The 13433-nt window shown below is 45.1% G+C and overlaps 1 protein-coding gene across 2 annotated transcripts in view; it reads right to left on the minus strand.

Annotated features, from left to right (window-relative positions):
* VDR (vitamin D receptor) overlaps nt 1–5500 on the minus strand; it is a 120020-nt gene extending 114520 nt beyond the window's left edge. Inside the window, exon 1 of one of the 2 annotated variants that reach the window (XM_072134718.1) lies at nt 5343–5500. The gene's annotated coding sequence lies outside the window, so the exon portion shown is untranslated. The remainder of the gene's footprint in view (nt 1–5342) is intronic. The other variant, XM_072134719.1, reaches the window with a different exon arrangement.
* Between the last annotated feature and the right edge of the window lie 7933 nt (nt 5501–13433).

The raw sequence follows: 13433 nt of genomic DNA on the forward strand, positions 1-13433 counted from the left end.
CGACCACAACTCTTCCTTGACCTGGCCGTCCAGCCAGACTAAGCAATCGTGGAAGAAGAGCCTTGTTGAGAGAGGTAAAGAAGAACCACAAGATCACCATGACTGATCTCTGAGGATAAGGTAAGGAGATGGAAGAAACTTTTATAAAGTGATATATCACTGCAACCTTCCACCAGTCAGGACTTTATAGCAGAGTGTGCTGACAGAAGCCCCTGTTTGCAAAAAACACATGAAGGACTCCAAGACCATGAGAAATAAGATTCTGTGGTCTAATGAGATAATGATTGAACTTTCTGGTGTTAATTTAAGCGGCGACTGTGGAGAAAACCAGGCACTGGTCATCACTTGTCAAATACAATCCCACCAGTGACACATGGTGGTGGTAGCGTCATGCTTCGGGGACATGATGACTGGCTACAATTGAAGGAAAGATGAATGCGGCCAAGTACGGAGATATCCCGGATGAAAACCCGTGCCAGAGAGCTCTGAACCTCAGACTGGGCCGAAGGTTCACCTTCCAACAAGACAATGACCATAAGTATGAGATGAAGTGTAGTATGGGAGCTATATCATCTCTTTCTGTGCCCTCATCAAAAAAGTTCTATACAAAATTGGTCAGAACTTCCTATAAACAGAAATTATAATTGGGACTTGTGAGGTTACCAGATGCTTTGTTAGGTTCCACTGATTCCAGTGTAAGCTGCAATATCCAGGTAAGATCTGCTTTAGCCTTATTCCTGCCTGGTACAAGACCCCTAAATGAGACTAGAAAGCAGAGGATCCCAATACAGTATCTCTTTCCGTATAATACATACAGTATGTAATGATCTTACATTGTGTTTCTACATATGCAATTTCCCTGGAACTCACATTCATTTATATTTAATAGTGAAGTAGAGAAGCAGCAGAACCTCATTACAATCTCATCACTATTATAACTAGCATTAATATTACATGTGTACAATATGGACGAGGGGGACTTGTAAAGGTGGTTTCTGCCTTCATGTGTGTAACTCTTAAAGGATCCCTATATATGTGTTCAGCACTGTGGTCAGACCCCCCTAGATGGGTCAGTTATCAAGGTACCTGTGCGTAGCCCACAGAGTATTAGGGGGGGGGGGCATTTTTGCAGAATATTTCATTATTCTGGTGTGATGGTGTAAATTTGCTCCTTGACATTGATCTAACTACTAGGGATTGTCTGCCTTCAGTCTATATAGAGTGTGACATGCCGGCTAGTAGTATAATGATAGTGTAATGTGCCTCCCTCATGTCTTTGAAGCTTTCTTTAGCAATTTATAGAACTTTTAGCCTACATTACTTGCCCTTATCACAGATCGCTGACTGCACAATGCTTACATCCCAACACCCATTATCTAGCCAAGAGATAGTGAGTAATGATGCTAACTAAAGTGATAAGAGAAAGTAGTGAAGGCTGAAAGATCAATTAATCTGTATACACAGCATGGAGATAGGTTGCAGAGACTTGAATGATTGTAATACTAGATACCCTTATCCGGCAATACCTACAATACTAAGACTAATGATGGACTTTCCTTAGCAACGCTTAGTCAATACTTTGCTAAGGGAAGACTGAAGACCCTCTTTATAACTCAAGGACACAAAAAAAAATATCACAGGAATGTTCCTAACTCTCCCACACACTATATTAAAATTGTAAATGGCATTTATACTTTAAAGGAAACCTACCACCACAAATCTACCTATAAAGGTAGATTGGGTGGTAGGTGCATCAATGGGACGTGAGGATAGCCCTTTTAAGGGCTAATCCTCACGTCCCCTCACTTTTTTGGTAACTTTTATTCCACATACATTTAAATTTACTTATGCGGCTACCGGGGCGTGGAGTAGCCGCATATGAGATTACATGAGGCGGCTACTCCACGCCCCGGTACCCACTTTACCCCTCCTACTCACCCATCTTCGGCGCGGGCCTGCTCTTCTGCGCATGCGCAGACGGCAGGGTCGCCGGACGAGGGCGCGCAGCTATGCGGAGCTGCGCGCCGAAGATGGGTGAGTAGGAGGGGTAAAGTGGGTACCGGGGCGTGGAGTAGCCGCCTCATGTAATCTCATATGCGGCTACTCCACGCCCCGGTAGCCGCATAAGTAAATTTAAATATATGTGGAATAAAAGTTACCAAAAAAGTGAGGGGACGTGAGGATTAGCCCTTAAAAGGGCTATCCTCACGTCCCATTGATGCACCTACCACCCAATCTACCTTTATAGGTAGATTTGTGGTGGTAGGTGCCCTTTAAGATATTCAGAAATAAACTATATAGCAATGTGGTAACATTGTGATCATAAATATGGTTAAAGGGATTGGCCACTAATACACAAATTTACTAGGGTAAGCACAAGACCCTAATAGTTTACACATAATTTACTTACCCCAGTAAACATTCTCTGTAGTTCGGAGGAGCTGGGGGATCAGGGGGACTGTACGCTTATTACGGTAAGCATGTTCCCTATGCAAGCACAACTTCCACGTTAATGTTTGGAGGGGCGTTCCAAGGACATCCGCACGCGCCCCCCACCCCAACCACTGATATGACACAGTAATGAGTGCACAGCCACCTTGATCCACCAGAAGCCACCAGGAAGTCCAGATTTCTGATGCTGGCTAGTCACATGACCCACAGCTCCCCAAGACTTCAGATAAAGTATACTGGGTAAGTACAAAATGGGTGATCCTATAAGGGTCTTGTACTTATTACTCTGCTAAACATTTGTATTGGTGGCCAGTCTCTTTACATATTAGTTGGTTAAATAATTTTTACACCAGAGTGACCCACCATAAAAAGCAACACTGATTTTTTTCAGGTTCCAGGCAAATTGTAATGAAAATTAAATGATGTTATTATTAAGTACAAGCTGTCCTATTAAAAAAAAAGCCATCAAACTACTCTGAAAAATAAAAAGCCTGTGGTTTTTAGAAGGCAGGGAGTAAAAAAAAACGAATATGATTTCATAAATATATCCAAAAATTCTGCAAATGGTGGCAAAGATTTTTTTTATTTAGAGAAAATTATCCCATCCCCATTAAAAAAACCTCAAATCTGTCTCTCATCCCCAGACTTTTTCTACTTGCTGTGCCACATGTACAACTTATCACCAATTCAGAGGATAGGAAATCAGTGTCTGATCAATGTTGGGTCTTATCCATGAGACACCCCCCCCCCCCATCTGAAGAGGAGCAAAGGAACTCCCATAGATTAACCAATTTTGGCAACACCAGAGAAGAATAGCCCACATTGTGACTTGTTTCATCCCAAAATTATATAATGCATTAACAGGGACAAATGATGAGTAGTCGGTAGTCATTCAGAATGGTAACAATAGAGCATTGAACAACCACATTAACCCACTTGGACAATATAAAGTTGCTGACATTGTTCAGTAGCCGTCCCAGAGGTCTGTATAACCACATCTTTGTGCGTTTTGTTAGTAGCAACAGGACTTTGAAGATGGATTTATATTCCAGAATTGTAGCTGAACATAGAGCACTAAGTTACATTGGTGTGTGAGATATTGCTGTCATTTTGGGGGAAAAGGTAGTAAAAAGCTAAATGAAACCTTCTCCAGTCCAGTTGGTGGTCCAAATAAATGACTGTGATCTCTGCATACACCCTGATACCTAAAGGGCTGTTAATAACCTAGTAGGTTTGTCTCCTGGATGGCAACAACCCAAAATAAACAGAGGTTTTGTTAAATAAGTTTTAATACATGTTTTACTACAATTTACCTAACTCATTATGCTCTATAACATGCTGCCTGCAGAAAGAACACTACGCACAATCTGCTCAGTTCCTCCTGCTCTATAACATGCTGCCTGCAGATAAAACACTGAGGCACATTTACTAAGGGTCTGTCGGACGCATTTTCGTCGGGTTTCCCAACTTTTTCCCGTTTTGCCCTGAAATGCCCTGGGTTTTTGGCGCACGCAATCGGATTGTGGCGCATCGGCGCCGGCTTGCATGCAACACAAATCAGGGGGCGTGGACGTCGGACAACCCAACTGATTCGGACAAACCGCAAGATCAGCACTTACTTGCACCGGGAAGAAGAAGGTGAACTCCAGCGGACCTCAGCGGGGGAAGTGACACATGCAGGAAATTGGAGGCAAGATCTTAGTGACTCGCAGTAGACCCGAATCCTCGTTGGACAACGCACAGCGGGGATCGTGACGGGACGGGTAAGTAAATGAGCCCCACTATGTACAATCTGCTTAGTTCCTCTTGCTCTATAACATGCTGCCTGCAGATAGGACATAACACACAATCTGCACAGCTCCTCCTTTTCTATAACATAATACACAGAGATAGTGCAATATGTACAATTTGACCAGCTCCCCCTGCTACATAATATGCTGCCTACAGATAAGATACTATGTATAATCTGTTCTGCTCTTCCTGCTCTATAGCATGTTGCCTGCAGATAGGACACTAAGAAAATTCTGCTCAGCTCAACCTGTTCTATAACATGCAGCTTGCAGATAGGACACTATGCATACTCCCCTCAGCTCCCCCTGCTCTATAACAAGCTTTACCGAAACACAGACCCCCTAGACCAGATGTGCAGATACTTCTAGTCACTCATCCGCTTGGAGGAGGATGACTTCCCAGTGCTGATGTCTATAACATCGCCCAGGAGTGATATCGGGATCAGGAACGGGGAGAGGGATATACTTCCTAATACATAATAGCAGCCGGAGACTTTCCTGCTCTTCCCAGAAGTCTTCCTTTTAATCTTGACAGAGTTGACAAGTTATATAGCGTGGACTACATGTTCCAGGATACATCCCCGTCCACATCACTTATAATAGGAACAAAATTGTAACATTTATGGGATAATCAAGTTGTACAACTCCTGTACAGTAATCCTGTATCTCCTTGTCCTTAGTTACATATATTGCCAATACTTTATATTACCTATTACCATAGATTGTATGTTCTGAAGCGCAAAGTCCTCGTCACATAAAACAGTGTGACAGGTTACGTGTGACAGCGGAAAAGTCTCAGGGCTGGGACAATTTCTCAGAAACCCCAGCGAGCGGCCGACCCGGCACATGGGTGACTATGTGGAGAATATGCCTATACATGAAGGTGACAGGGACATATTGTAATATGGAAGAGAAAAGCTGAATATACAACTACCCCCATCAGACACACTAGTTACCAGTCACAGGAGCTGCCACATAGTTACTATAACCTTTGCTCACAGCAACAAGTGATTGTCAGTAACAGAAACTGTATAGTACAAGGCAGTGAGAGGGGCACTCACCGCTGTCAGTGTCACACACATGTGCTACTCAGGTACTTACCTTGCAGGTCTGTAGCTCTGTCTCTGTACACGCAGTTTCCAGTCAGAGGAACTGGGGGAAAACACAGTAGAGGACGTGACAAGTTTCCCCGGCCGGGAGGGCGGTGGGGAGCGGGGAATGTCCCAGCAGCTGACGAGCACTGCCTCCTCCCTCCTGAGCTGTGCCCCATTCACACGCTGCGCTGTCACAGCACAGGGGCGGCACCGCACGGCTTAACCCTTTCCTCCACAGCCAGGAATCAATTGCTCAAGGTCTTGTTTGTCAGAAGGCTGAATGTTGTTATTAGTGTAGATTTCCTTATAGGCACAATATCCAACACAAAACTAAAAGAATATTATCGATGTACTTTAATGGAAAATATAAGAATTAGAAAAAAAAGAAGACAGAAGAGAACGGGCACAACACTGATGAAAGTTGTCATAAATATTGTATAAATCATAATTATGCAATAATCATAACACATGACCCGGATGAGCACATAATTCTGGGTTGCGGTCATGTCTACAGTTGGATAAAGAATAACATACACCCCAAATCATGGTGTGGTGCAGGGGTACATGATAAAACCTGCCTACCAGATACCATCTATCATGGCACTCCTCAGAACATCCCAGTGCAACACCCCTGCCGATGCATAGGGTGGGTAGTTGTTGCGAATAGCGGCATCTCTATGTTAGGAGCCTGGGGAGGCTGGCTCTCACTTTAGGAGATCTCCGAAAGTGGAGAACTTAGTAATTGCAGCTGGAAACCACTGCCAGATAACGCAAGAGTTAACATGTGAAATATTATTAACCAATTGCAACACCACTGCCAACATATAGGCAGGGTAGTAGTTGCAAATAGCGCCCTCTCCCTATCTGGTGAGTGTGAGCAACTCACCCAAAGGATAATGCTAAAGGAACTTAGGTAAATTGCAGCTGTAGATTCTGCCTGGAAAGGCAACAGTTAAATGAGTGTAAGTAATTATCCAATGATGTGGCTGCATTGTGAACTGGGGTGTGATTGGAGAGGGGCTACCTGACCAGGGGGAGTATAAAACCCCTTTGCAATGGGAGCACATGGTGCAGTCAGTGCCCTTACCACTTGGTCTGAATGAAGAGAGAGGCAGTTGGGCTTATTTACTAAGGGTCCCGAGGGTCGCATTTCCATCGGGTTTTCCGACTTTTCGGGGATCAGTCCGCTGGGACAGGGATTTAGAAGGGCAGTGGTGTAACTAGGAGAGGCAGGGCCCCATAGCAGATTTCTGCATGGGGCCCCCCTCCCTCTTAAAAGTATTCATGCATACACAGACATTTATACAATCACACACATTTATACACTTAAATACACACACATAACATTCTACACTCACTTTTATGTACTCGTCCACACATACATACGTATACACTCATATGCACACATTTATGTACTCATATATACATTTATACACTAATACATACAGTATATATGCATCAAAGTTTCATACATACTATTTAGATACATACATATAGCATAAATACATCACATTCTTTTAAATAAGGTATATACCCACTGTGTATACACATACATGCAGTATATAAACACCATATAAACATACTGAATCTATATACAGCATATACACACATACATACAGTATATATAGTGTATACATACATACAGCTTATACACACATATACATAGCTCCCAACCGTCCCGATTTTGCCGGGAAATTCCCGTTTTTCTTACCTCTGCCCCGCGTCACGGGCAGCTATGAGATTGTCACGGATTCTCCCCCCAGGTCCCGCTGTGTCCCGGCGCTGTGTCCGCATAGTAAATACTTTGAAAGCCAGAACTGATAGTACAGAATGGCTGCTACAGACATCGGGAGGGAATCCTTTTCAGAGAAGTGTCGGGCTTAGCGGAGAGCAGGGACCACGTCATCAGCTTCAGATCACCATCTGTCCATATATGGTCACTGCATCTCCTAGGGTTCCCCAGAGCAGACATCGGGCAGGGAATCCTTTTCAGAGAAGTGTTGGCTTAGCAGGGACCAGTCATCAGGTCAGATCAGTATCTGTCCATATATGGTCTCCAGGGCTTCCCCAGACACAAGCTCCTTATTTAATTAAATTACATAAAGTTTTGCCCAGGCTGAGATTTGAACCTGGGACCCTCTGCACCATAGACAGGAGCTTAAAGGGGTTGTCCAGGACTAAACTTTCCCTAACTATTCTACATCTACCTGCAATCTAACTAACTTTCTAATATACTTACCTTTTCAAAAGTGTCTTCTTTCCGCGGCTCCGGAGTGGGTCACGTGACCCCGCATCTTCAGCTTTCTCCACTTCCGCTGACGTCACGGCCACATCGCTCTCAATTCCTGCGGGACGGATGGGCGGGGTTTTGGCCCTCTTCAGAGTCTGGGGGCCGGCGGTGTGGAGTCTCCATGGCGCATGCGCAGTTGGGGTGGCACTTCGCTCCGTCTACTGCGCATGCTCGCCTTCCCAGCATAATACCGCAGGTCGCGAAAGTCGCTGTGATTGCTGGCAAATCCGCACACTGACACTTGCTATGGTTTGCCGTGTGTGCGGATTTGCCGGCATTCACAGCGACTTTCGCGACCTGCGGTATTATGCTGGGAAGGCGAGCATGCGCAGTAGACAGGACCTTTAGAAGTAGTGTAATCACTTATAGCCACATTTGATAAAAATATGTACATATACCTTTGTGAACTCGTGTTCACATATGTCATGGTCCTCATATGTGACAATTCTCTCTACTACATATCTGACAACCCAAAGCTCAAGACAAATGTCATCAAACCCCCCCCCCCTCCCCCCCCCATTATGGCATATGAGCTTGTGGTATGGCCACAGTTGTCGCAGGGAGGTGGTCACATATGATCACATATCTGAGACACCCCTCCCAGCCCCCCCCCCTCACCCCCATAACATAGGTGACCAATTTATTTTTACATGTAAAGAGCTGTGTGATTGTTTCTTTTCTGTGTAACAAATTGCACTTCATAGTGATGGTATATAATATTCCATGCTGTGTAGTGGGAAGCGGGGAAAAAATTACAAATGCAGTGAAAATGGTGAAAAACGCATTTGAACCGTTTTCTTGTGGGCTTGGATATTACAGCATTCAGTATGCACCCCAACTGACAGGAATACCACATTTATATAGGTTTTATAATGTTTTCATACATATACAAAAATTAAAACTCTGTCTGACCCGAGCCGGGAAGTGACACATTCATGAAATCAAGTGCATGATCTTAGTGAATCGTGGCACAGTCTATTTCTCTGTGCACTAGGCAGAAAATAGAAAGGTGTAGTGGGCTGGATGCAGCAGGGCCTGGAAGGTGTAGTGGGCGGGGTTGCCAGCACCGTGTAGGCTGGAATGGGTGGATACACTCCCTGCTGTGTTTACAGTACAATGCACTGTGGGGAGTGTAGTTTCTGCAGCACAAAAATGTCCATACAGGAAGCTGAGATTGTAAACATTTGCAGGCTGATGTGTAACCCCATATGCAGGGAAGATTCAAAGTTTGAATCAAGGTAAGGCATGGTCATTAGGATGATGAACTATGAATACTGGGAGCATCTGGTGAATTTTTATGGTCCCGGATAACCCCTTTAACTAACTGAGCTATAAGCCCAGTGATACAGAGCTGAGGATTTCTGGTAACTAAGAAGTGTTATCTGCCACTGTTACACTGTGACAAAGACTTACTGCACTGATATATAGAGAGGGATCTTCTCAGAGATTATTATTGTAATTATTGAGACTTATTATTATTATTATAAATTGTATTATTTTTATTATTATGGAGATGATTATTAATAATAGTAAAAATAATAATAATCATCTCAATAATAATAATAATAATAATCATCTAAATAATAATAATAATAGTCTCAATAATTACAATAATTTCTGAGAAGATCCCTCCCTATATACCAAGGCATTAAATCTGTGTCACAGTGTAACAGTAGTCATAGTTCTTAGTTACCAAAATTATACACCTTGTTAATCACAGAGGTTATAGCTCAGTTGGTTGGGGCGCTGTGACATTATTGTACATGGACACTGCAGGTTCTGGGTTCAACTCCCAATCAGGATAATTTATTTATTTTTTTTATTGAGATGATTTTTATTATTATAATATGGCTAAAATTTGGGGCGTGGCCAGGGAGTGATTGGGGGTGTGGCTTAGGGGGATCATTTTGTCCCTCTTTCCCTTTCACAAATGTTGGGAGGTATGCATATATACAGTAGATACACACATATATACAGTATATACAACAGATACACACATACACCATATACATATAAATATTTATATGCATGTGTCTACGTACAGCATATAACCACGCATACAGTATATACAGCATATACACATACACACAGTATACACATACACACATACTGCATATACATGCAGTATGTACACAAATACATATGGCATATACAACATACACACACACACATACAGCATATACACACACACATACAGCAAATACACACACATACATACAGAATATACACACATACATACAGTAAATACACACATACATACAGCAAATACACACACATACAGTATATACTATATGGCATATACACAAATACAGCAAATACACACACATACAGCATATACACACATACATACAGTATATACTGTACAGCATATACATACACATACAGAAAATACACACACATACAGCATATACACACATACATACAGTATATACTATAAAGCATGTACACACATACAGCAAATACATGGCATGGCAGCTGCGGAAGCGGAGGACCGGCCGGGCGGCCGCATATAGATTAGGCCCTGCGGCCACAGAAGAAGTGGTCTGGCCGTGCAGCCGTGAAGAGACCAGCCTTGGATGGACAAGGCCACCCGGTCGCCAGGCGGGCGGCCGCAAACAGACTGGGGCAGGCTACCGCGGGTGGACGTGGCCGCCGCGGATGGTGCCGTCAGGGCGGTCGCACCAAAAGAAGTGGGCGGGCTGCCTGCCAACAAATGAAGAGGCCAAGTCCGGCGGCCTGCAGTGGGTGGACAGGGACAGAGGTACGGCACAGGGGTCCGTATTACTGTGCAAAGGTGCTCCCATCTTGGCTTTTCATCCCGGGCCCCTGTGCCGACCGGGCCCCGTAGCAACCGCTATGGCTGCTACGGCTATTGTTACGCCACAGTAGAAGGGCATTGTGTCGCACGCGATCTGAGTTTGCCGCAAACGTGCCAGCTTTCATGCAACACAAATCGGGGACGGGCCGATCCGACGTATTTGGACAAACCGTGGGATTTAACTTAAAAATTGTGTCGCAATCCAAGCACTTACATTCACCGGGAGCAAGAAGGTAAACTCCGGGGGACCTGATCAGGGAAGCAACACATGCAGGAAATTGGGGGCACAATCTTTGTGAATCACGGCGGGTGCAGGATCATCGGACACTTGGAAACTCCGGGTAAGTAAATGTGCCCCAGTGTGTGCAGCACTCCTTCAGTGCAGCCACAGTCACCAATCCCAGGAATTGAGTCAGGAGGCTAACCAAAGCTGCAGCTTCCAAAATTTGGACACAGCTCCACCTCAATTATCCCAGCCTGCATCTACTACCAGGCTGGTGCACGATTTCTGCGGACCACTCTCCATGACCACCCCATTAATCCAAATCTGCTGTTTTATCGTGTTTGGGCCCTTGCCTGCCGTTTGGAGTTCAATAAAGAACTGTAAGTTGATTTGCACAACGTTCCGTCTGATCTTTGGATACGCCTGCTTACCATCATGGGCTTCCCCATCCATTACCCAGGGACTCATCCTACAGACATTCAGGGGTTGTCCAAGGGAGAAACCAGTGCATCAGCCTCTCTCTCCTTATTTCTTGCACACACCACCTGCTGGAGACCTGCCAGGTTGTAGGACAGCCCTCCGGTCCCCATACCAAGCACTGTGACAACAGCGTGCCCAAGGCCGCAATAGCCAGCCACTCTAGTATTCTGGGCCCTAGCTGTCTCCAGAGCCACAAAAAAAAGGCTAGGCCCCGGTGGGAGATGTTGCATAATGATATCTTTTGTACTGATTGTAGTGTGCTGTCAACTGACCTGGGGAGTATAAAACCCCCTGGTGAGCAGGAGCCCATGATCTGAGGGTTCAGTCAGCATTTGAGAAACAAGTACAGTGTGCAGCTCCTGCAGAGCTGCCAACCAGACACACTACTAGGAAGCAGAGGTGTCTCAGGCCACTGCCTGACACCCTTAGAGCAAGCCCCAGAGCAGAGGTCCACCATCTGGACTTGGCTCCATCTATCTACCTAGCCTGAAGCTACTACCAGGCTGTGAGCAACCCAGCTATCTCCTACCAGCTTTCCAGCCTGCTGAACCTGCCGCTGCTCATGTTAGGCTACTACCTGCTGTTCAAGTTCAAATAAAGAACCGTGAGTTGATTTGCCTCAGGGAGAAACCACCTTCATCAGCCTCTTACTCTACTTTTCTTTCACACACTACCTACTGTAGACCTGCCAAGCTGTAGGTCTGTCCTCTGCTCCCAGGACCAATCACCGTGACCATAGCGTGCCCAAGGCTGCACTAGACAGCCACTCTGGTATTCTGGGCCTGTATTCTGTCTACAGCCACCAAAGAAAGGCTAGGCCCCAGCACCAGCATCACCCACTAGCGAGTTTGTTCTACGGAAAGGTTTTACCACACCAAACCTAGAACTACTGAACTAATAATTATGCATCCCAACTGCCCCGGTTCCGGTGGCAAAATCACGTATTTCAGGGTCTACCCCGCCGTCCCAGGTGGCAGTAGGTATGTCCCTCTGGACATAAAGGGAACCCGTCAACAGGAGACCCATCTTTAACACCCCCCAGTCCCAGTCCCTAAAAAACAGCATAGGACATACACTGCCAAAGTCCCTGCGGACGCCATCAATCGATGTTCCACCCGCCTTCAGCAACTCTTACTGACCGTATCATGCTTTCTCGCACCTGCGCATCCTGCAGAACGTGATCCAGATCTGGCTGCACGGTCTCCACATTCATCTGCACATGCGCTACTCTATGTCGCCACTATCTAGGAGTAGAGTAGGGTACTGCACCTAAGTGTCTATCCTCCCTGTTTCCACTCAGTCAGCGACTATGTAGGACAGGGTGAGGCTGTTACTCAAAGGCTGCATATTAGAGGGAATGCATTAGGTTGGCATTATACAGTGGGGTATTTGACTGGCATATTACAGGGAGGCATGTGTCTGGCATATACCAGGGGGCATGTGGTTGGCATTGTACAGGGGGCATGTGGTTGGCATAGTACAGGGGGCATGTTATGGGTATTGTACAGGGGGCATGTGGCTGACTTACTACAGGGGGCATGTGGCTGCCATATACCAGGGGCCATGTGGCTGGCATATTACAGGGTTAGAGTGTTAAACTCTTCTCTTCCTTGACTTTATACAACCAATTTACATATCACTTCAAAGTTGATTTTCAGGATGATGCCACCAAGCTGGGCAATGAAAGTAACAAAAACTAGAAGGTGTTACGCCGTTTGACAATATTCTGTTAATGGTTTTTTAGTGGGGGTGGTAAATAAGATCTAACTACAAGAATTAAACAGAAAATGGGGTTCTATAAGTAGGGGGTCTACAGAAAACGGTGCATCAATGAGAGAGCTACAAAAAGGGGGTACTTTTAGAGTGAAATAAAATGAAAGGGGCATACCTCTTGTGTCCCCCCTTCACAGCTCTGTAAGTTCTGGCAAGCAGAGTCGTCACTCTTAGGGTACATTTACACAGCCGCAGCCGGGCTGGCATACAGCTGTGCGCTGGAGAGGAGGAGGTAACCCCTCCGTAAAGAACAGCGGTGGACGGCCATACACATGGGGAAAGATAGATGCTGTATCTTTTCCCTGTGTGGGGCGCTGATCGGTGCCACACATGTGTGGCACCATACTGCTGCCAGGCCCCCATTGCCGTCTATGAGGACATATATATACATCCCCCCGGACAGCCGTGTAAATGTACCATTAATGTTCCATATGACTGTTTGTATTCTGTAATGTCTTATTTTATTTGTATATGTCCTCGCTTATGATTTGTAAGTAAAGATTATTATTATCTG

This window comes from Engystomops pustulosus, chromosome 2 (genome assembly GCF_040894005.1).
Source record: "Engystomops pustulosus chromosome 2, aEngPut4.maternal, whole genome shotgun sequence".
NCBI lineage: Eukaryota > Metazoa > Chordata > Amphibia > Anura > Leptodactylidae > Engystomops > Engystomops pustulosus.